The 7,919-nt window shown below is 44.6% G+C and overlaps 8 non-coding genes across 8 annotated transcripts; 1 reads left to right on the top strand and 7 right to left on the bottom strand.

Moving 5' to 3' along the window:
* Window positions 1-973: 973 nt before the first annotated feature.
* trnag-gcc lies at window positions 974-1,044 on the top strand. The gene has a single exon. It is a non-coding gene; the product is annotated as a tRNA-Gly (tRNA).
* A 118-nt stretch (window positions 1,045-1,162) lies between these two features.
* trnam-cau lies at window positions 1,163-1,235 on the bottom strand. Its single transcript has one exon. It is a non-coding gene; the product is annotated as a tRNA-Met (tRNA).
* A 970-nt stretch (window positions 1,236-2,205) lies between these two features.
* On the bottom strand, window positions 2,206-2,276 carry trnag-gcc. Its single transcript has one exon. It is a non-coding gene; the product is annotated as a tRNA-Gly (tRNA).
* A 916-nt stretch (window positions 2,277-3,192) lies between these two features.
* trnag-gcc lies at window positions 3,193-3,263 on the bottom strand. Its single transcript has one exon. It is a non-coding gene; the product is annotated as a tRNA-Gly (tRNA).
* Window positions 3,264-4,238: 975 nt separating this feature from the next.
* Window positions 4,239-4,309, bottom strand: trnag-gcc. Its single transcript has one exon. It is a non-coding gene; the product is annotated as a tRNA-Gly (tRNA).
* A 916-nt stretch (window positions 4,310-5,225) lies between these two features.
* On the bottom strand, window positions 5,226-5,296 carry trnag-gcc. The gene has a single exon. It is a non-coding gene; the product is annotated as a tRNA-Gly (tRNA).
* A 975-nt stretch (window positions 5,297-6,271) lies between these two features.
* On the bottom strand, window positions 6,272-6,342 carry trnag-gcc. Its single transcript has one exon. It is a non-coding gene; the product is annotated as a tRNA-Gly (tRNA).
* A 916-nt stretch (window positions 6,343-7,258) lies between these two features.
* trnag-gcc lies at window positions 7,259-7,329 on the bottom strand. The gene has a single exon. It is a non-coding gene; the product is annotated as a tRNA-Gly (tRNA).
* Window positions 7,330-7,919: the final 590 nt, after the last annotated feature.

The following is a 7,919-nucleotide window of genomic DNA, read 5'->3' as shown; positions in this document are numbered from 1 at the left end:
TATTACGTCTCAACATCAATACTATTCAGATAAGTGTAAAATAAGTTCATGTTCATTCATGATTTAACACGTAATTTCCCCACACTCCACAGATTTATATGCTTCATCGGTCACTAACCGCTGAGCTAACGTCGACACGACATTGTCAGAAACTTACTGACAAGATGTTTTCATATCATAACATGATACTATGACGTAAAAACATAATACCACACACTTCACTAAAAAACATGACCATGTTAATTCATCATTTAGCACGTAATTACACGAAACCGGACTGACAGATCAGTTATTTCACGTCACTCAACCAAGTGAATTATTAGCTAGCAGTAACGTTATCGTAAGCGTAGCAAACTGTTTGAACAGAAATCTGGTCAGACTGTAAATTCATCCTGTATTTTCATATTTATCACAAACAAAGTGTCTTACCTTTGATAAATGAGTGTAAAGAGTAAGTATCGTAGCGAGTCTGTTAACTTGTCTTGTCTCCTCCGAAGTTTGCGTGGAATAAAGGATTAGAGATTTTTTTTTTTTTTTTAACCGAGAACAGCGCCACCAAGTCATAGTGGCCAAACATATATTACATCCGTAGTGGTTTAGCACTACCATAGGGAATGAATGGGAAACGGTTTAGGGCGTTTAGCTAAACAATTCCCGCCTGCCGCGCGGGAGGCCCGGGTTCGATTCCCGGCTAATGCAAGCCACTTTTTCATTTGCTCGGGTTTGATACCCAAACAGTGCAACACACTTTTTGGGATAATTGTACAGTGTTATGTACCGATACCACAAATAGCAGCACAGACAAACTTACAAAAATGGTTGGAAACCCACCTAACCCCCAATCTTATGCTAGATAGGTGTTGACTGAGGGACTTTTCAAAGCTATTTGACTGTCAGACAAACAGTTCAGCCAGAGACCAATGGCCCTTTTAGTGGGCGTTTCAGTACAGTTGTAAAAATGCCTTGCAGGTAAGCATTGGTGGTTCAGTGGTAGAATTCTCGCCTGCCACGCGAGAGGCCCAGTTTTGATTCCTGGTCAATCCATTGTGTCTCACTTAGTTTATAGCACCATACTACTCCTTTCCCACTGTTGCACCTACACAGTGCACATTGTACATGACTTCACACCAGTCCAGAAAAAGCACATGTGCAGCAAAATGGATGCCCCGTGTGAGGCTCGAACTCACGACCTTCAGATTATGAGACTGACGCGCTGCCTACTGCGCCAACGAGGCCAGCAGTATGCATAAACTATATGGGTAAAATCGAAAAGATCTCTCAATGTGATGCAGACAGGGAAGACAAGTTGTCCTTCACACAAAAGTCAGGGTGCCTGTATCCAAGGAAACTCAGATACAATATGCATTACTGGAGCACTGGTGTCTCTACAAACACTACTTCAACTGTGAGTACTGACCATTTGTTATCATGTGCCACCTAGAACACCGACTGCTTTGAGAGCAAAGGTTTGCCTTACCCAGGTGTAGTACGGTGCTCCTAACTACGTGAGAATTCTACTTCTATTCTAAAACAATAAAATAATAAGAAATCAATTGGCTCCGACGACTGTCGTTTACCCTTGGCCTCAGGTGGTCCAACGACTCTTAATATCTGTTGTGACAACATCCAAGAGCCCTAACAAAAAGCGTGACAACAGTGACCTTAATAAGGACCCCATACTTGGAAAACCAATACGTTTAAGAACCTCTCACCAACAACTCAGTCTTTGGGCCCCTTAACACCAGTCAATCAACGTCTGAAAGTAGAAGACCACCTGAATATTGTTGCTGACAATGTGGATACCTTGACTGTGTTTTGCCATTCCTCTCTTTCCTTTCCCACTGCTGCATCTACACAGTGCACATTGTACATGACTTCACACCAGTCCAGAAAGAGCACATGTGCAGCAAAAGGAATGCCCCATGTGAGGCTTGAACTTCCAAACTTCAGATTATGAGACTGATGCGCTGCCTACTGCCGATCTCTCAATGTAATGTAGACACAAAAGACAAGTTGTCCCTCACACAAAAGTCAGGGTGCTTGTATCCAAGAAAATGCAGGTACAAAGTCAGCACTGGAGCGCTGGTGTGTCAACGAAGACTACTTCAACTGATATCATGTGCCACCTAGAACACTGACTGCTTTGAGAGCAAAGGTTGGCCTTACCCATGAGTAGTATGGTGCTATAAACTAAGTGAGACACATTGGATTGGCCAGGAATCAAAACTGGACCTCCCGCGTGGCAGGCGAGAATTCTACCACTGAACCACCAATGCTCACATGACCATTTACCATACCACTATGCGAACGAACAGCCCGATCATCTGAAGAGCTGGTATTCCGGACACCTGACCGTTTCCTCCAGATAAAGTATATTTACCTTTGAGAGGATATTGGATTTATTTCTATTGTGATATCTTGACAGCTCTCGGGCCTCTCGGGACTTATCTACACAAAGTGTTGCCTGAACAACTTGAATGGAGAAAACTAGTATCAACTGACTCCGACGACTGTCATTTACCCTTGGCCTCAAGTGGCCCAACGACTGGAGCTCTGTTGTGACAACATCCACGAGCCCTAACGAATCGAGTGACAACAATGGCTTTAATAAGGACTCCACACTTGGAAAACCAAGACCTGGATGTTTAAGAATCTCTCACCAACAAGTCACTCTTTGGGCCCCTTAACACCAGTCAATCAATGTCTGAAAGTAGAAGACCACCTGAATATTGTTGCTGACAATGTGGATACCTTGAGTGTGTTTTGCCATTCCTCTCTTTCCTTTCCCACTGCTGCATCTACACAGTGCACATTGTACATGACTTCGCACTAGTCCAGAAAAAGCACATGTGCGGCAAAAGGGATGCCCTGTGTGAGGCTCAAACTCATTATGAGTTTGACGCGATGCCTACTGCGCCAACGAGGCCAGCAATATGCTTAAACTATATGGGTAAAATCAAAAAGATCTCTCAATGTAATGCAGACACAAAAGACAAGTTATCCCTCACACAAAAGTCAGGGTGCTTGTACCCAAAGAAACACAGGTACAAAGTTGGCACTGGAGCGCTGGTGTGTCAACAAAGACTACTTCAACTGCTATCATCATGTGCCACCTAGAACACCGACTGCTTTGAGAGCAAAGGTTTGCCTTACCCATGAGTAGCATGGTGCTATAAACTAAGTGAGATGCAATGCATTGGCCGGGAATCGAACCCGGGCCTCCCGCGTGGCAGGCGAGAATTCTACCACTGAACCACCAATGCTTACCTATTGGGGCTTTTTACAACTGTACCAAAACGCCCACTAAAAGGGCCATTAGTCTCTGGCTGAACTGTTTGTCTGACAGTCGAATAGCTTTGAAAACTCCCTCAGTCAACACCTATCTAGCAGCAGATTGGGAGGGAGGTGGGTTTCCCACCATTTCTGTAAGTTTGTCTGTGCTGCTATTTGTGGTGTTGGTACATTGCAGTTGTGTAACTCATATATAAAAGCCCATTGTTCCAAAATATATTTTGTTACCACACTGTAAAATTATCCCCAAATCATCCAGGTGGCCCAATGACTCTTAACATCTATTGTGACAACATCCTGGAGCCTTAACGAAGTGAGAGCAGTGGCAGCAATGGCCTTAATAAGGACCCTACACTTGGAAAACTGAGACCTGGCTGTTTGAGAATCTCTCACCAACAACTCACTCTTTGTGCCCCTTAACACCAGTCAATCAACGTTTTCTGGACTGGTGTGAAGTCATGTACAATGTGCACTGTGTAGACGCAACAGTGGGAAAAGGAAAAAGAAGAATGGCAAAACACAGTCAAGGTATCCACATTGTCCACAACAATATTTAGGCGGTCTTCTGCTTTCAGACGTTGAGAGTCCAGAAAAAGCACCTGTGCAGCAAAAAGGATGCCCAGTGTGAAGCTCGAACTCACAACCTTCAGATTATGAGACTGACACGCTGCCTACTGCGCCAACGAGGCCAGCAAGACTTTTAAACTATATACATAAAATCGAAAAGATCTCTCAATGTATTGCAGACACAAAAGACAAGTTGTCCCTCACACAAGAGTTAGGGTGCTTGTATCCAAGGAAACACAGGTACAAAGTCGACACTGGAGCGCCAACAAAGACTACTTCAACTGCTATCATCATTTGTCACTGAGAACACCGATTGCTTTGAGAGCAAAGGCCGGCATTAGCCATGAGTAGTATGGTGCTATAAACTAAGTGAGATGCAATGCATTGGCCGGGAATCGAACCCGGGCCTCCCGCGTGGCAGGCGAGAATTCTACCACTGAACCACCAATGCTCACATGACCATTTACCATACCACTATGCGAACGAACAGCCCAATCATCTGAAAAGCTGGTATTCCGGACACCTGACCGTTTCCTCCAGATAAAGTATATTTACCTTTGAGAGGATATTGGATTTATTTCTATTGTGATATCTTGACAGCTCTCGGTCCTCTCGGGACTTATCTACACAAAGTGTTTCCTGAACAATTTGAATGGAGAAAACTAATATCAACTGACTCCGACGACTGTCATTTACCCTTGGCCTCAAGTGGCCCAACGACTGGAGCTCTGTTGTGACAACATCCACGAGCCCTAACGAATCGAGTGACAACAATGGCTTTAATAAGGACTCCACACTTGGAAAACCAAGACCTGGATGTTTAAGAATTTCTCACCAACAAGTCACTCTTTGGGCCCCTTAACACCAGTCAATCAATGTCTGAAAGTAGAAGACCACCTGAATATTGTTGCTGACAATGTGGATACCTTGAGTGTGTTTTGCCATTCCTCTCTTTCCTTTCCCACTGCTGCATCTACACAGTGCACATTGTACATGACTTCGCACTAGTCCAGAAAAAGCACATGTGCGGCAAAAGGGATGCCCTGTGTGAGGCTCAAACTCATTATGAGTTTGACGCGATGCCTACTGCGCCAACGAGGCCAGCAATATGCTTAAACTATATGGGTAAAATCAAAAAGATCTCTCAATGTAATGCAGACACAAAAGACAAGTTATCCCTCACACAAAAGTCAGGGTGCTTGTACCCAAAGAAACACAGGTACAAAGTTGGCACTGGAGCGCTGGTGTGTCAACAAAGACTACTTCAACTGCTATCATCATGTGCCACCTAGAACACCGACTGCTTTGAGAGCAAAGGTTTGCCTTACCCATGAGTAGCATGGTGCTATAAACTAAGTGAGATGCAATGCATTGGCCGGGAATCGAACCCGGGCCTCCCGCGTGGCAGGCGAGAATTCTACCACTGAACCACCAATGCTTACCTATTGGGGCTTTTTACAACTGTACCAAAACGCCCACTAAAAGGGCCATTAGTCTCTGGCTGAACGGTTTGTCTGACAGTCGAATAGCTTTGAAAACTCCCTCAGTCAACACCTATCTAGCAGCAGATTGGGAGGGAGGTGGGTTTCCCACCATTTCTGTAAGTTTGTCTGTGCTGCTATTTGTGGTGTTGGTACATTGCAGTTGTGTAACTCATATATAAAAGCCCATTGTTCCAAAATATATTTTGTTACCACACTGTAAAATTATCCCCAAATCATCCAGGTGGCCCAATGACTCTTAACATCTATTGTGACAACATCCTGGAGCCTTAACGAAGTGAGAGCAGTGGCAGCAATGGCCTTAATAAGGACCCTACACTTGGAAAACTGAGACCTGGCTGTTTGAGAATCTCTCACCAACAACTCACTCTTTGTGCCCCTTAACACCAGTCAATCAACGTTTTCTGGACTGGTGTGAAGTCATGTACAATGTGCACTGTGTAGACGCAACAGTGGGAAAAGGAAAAAGAAGAATGGCAAAACACAGTCAAGGTATCCACATTGTCCACAACAATATTTAGGCGGTCTTCTGCTTTCAGACGTTGAGAGTCCAGAAAAAGCACCTGTGCAGCAAAAAGGATGCCCAGTGTGAAGCTCGAACTCACAACCTTCAGATTATGAGACTGACACGCTGCCTACTGCGCCAACGAGGCCAGCAAGACTTTTAAACTATATACATAAAATCGAAAAGATCTCTCAATGTATTGCAGACACAAAAGACAAGTTGTCCCTCACACAAGAGTTAGGGTGCTTGTATCCAAGGAAACACAGGTACAAAGTCGACACTGGAGCGCCAACAAAGACTACTTCAACTGCTATCATCATTTGTCACTGAGAACACCGATTGCTTTGAGAGCAAAGGCCGGCATTAGCCATGAGTAGTATGGTGCTATAAACTAAGTGAGATGCAATGCATTGGCCGGGAATCGAACCCGGGCCTCCCGCGTGGCAGGCGAGAATTCTACCACTGAACCACCAATGCTCACATGACCATTTACCATACCACTATGCGAACGAACAGCCCAATCATCTGAAAAGCTGGTATTCCGGACACCTGACCGTTTCCTCCAGATAAAGTATATTTACCTTTGAGAGGATATTGGATTTATTTCTATTGTGATATCTTGACAGCTCTCGGTCCTCTCGGGACTTATCTACACAAAGTGTTTCCTGAACAATTTGAATGGAGAAAACTAATATCAACTGACTCCGACGACTGTCATTTACCCTTGGCCTCAAGTGGCCCAACGACTGGAGCTCTGTTGTGACAACATCCACGAGCCCTAACGAATCGAGTGACAACAATGGCTTTAATAAGGACTCCACACTTGGAAAACCAAGACCTGGATGTTTAAGAATTTCTCACCAACAAGTCACTCTTTGGGCCCCTTAACACCAGTCAATCAATGTCTGAAAGTAGAAGACCACCTGAATATTGTTGCTGACAATGTGGATACCTTGAGTGTGTTTTGCCATTCCTCTCTTTCCTTTCCCACTGCTGCATCTACACAGTGCACATTGTACATGACTTCGCACTAGTCCAGAAAAAGCACATGTGCGGCAAAAGGGATGCCCTGTGTGAGGCTCAAACTCATTATGAGTTTGACGCGATGCCTACTGCGCCAACGAGGCCAGCAATATGCTTAAACTATATGGGTAAAATCAAAAAGATCTCTCAATGTAATGCAGACACAAAAGACAAGTTATCCCTCACACAAAAGTCAGGGTGCTTGTACCCAAAGAAACACAGGTACAAAGTTGGCACTGGAGCGCTGGTGTGTCAACAAAGACTACTTCAACTGCTATCATCATGTGCCACCTAGAACACCGACTGCTTTGAGAGCAAAGGTTTGCCTTACCCATGAGTAGCATGGTGCTATAAACTAAGTGAGATGCAATGCATTGGCCGGGAATCGAACCCGGGCCTCCCGCGTGGCAGGCGAGAATTCTACCACTGAACCACCAATGCTTACCTATTGGGGCTTTTTACAACTGTACCAAAACGCCCACTAAAAGGGCCATTAGTCTCTGGCTGAACGGTTTGTCTGACAGTCGAATAGCTTTGAAAACTCCCTCAGTCAACACCTATCTAGCAGCAGATTGGGAGGGAGGTGGGTTTCCCACCATTTCTGTAAGTTTGTCTGTGCTGCTATTTGTGGTGTTGGTACATTGCAGTTGTGTAACTCATATATAAAAGCCCATTGTTCCAAAATATATTTTGTTACCACACTGTAAAATTATCCCCAAATCATCCAGGTGGCCCAATGACTCTTAACATCTATTGTGACAACATCCTGGAGCCTTAACGAAGTGAGAGCAGTGGCAGCAATGGCCTTAATAAGGACCCTACACTTGGAAAACTGAGACCTGGCTGTTTGAGAATCTCTCACCAACAACTCACTCTTTGTGCCCCTTAACACCAGTCAATCAACGTTTTCTGGACTGGTGTGAAGTCATGTACAATGTGCACTGTGTAGATGCAGCAGTGGGAAAGGAAAGAGAGGAATGGCAAAACACACTCAAGGTATCCACATTGTCAGCAACAATATTCAGGTGGTC

Source organism: Seriola dumerili, unplaced genomic scaffold, assembly GCF_002260705.1.
Source record: "Seriola dumerili isolate Sdu_G_001 unplaced genomic scaffold, Sdu_1.0 BDQW01000200.1, whole genome shotgun sequence".
In the NCBI taxonomy this organism is placed as follows: Eukaryota; Metazoa; Chordata; class Actinopteri; order Carangiformes; family Carangidae; genus Seriola; species Seriola dumerili.
This window is presented reverse-complemented; position numbering and strand designations above follow the sequence as displayed.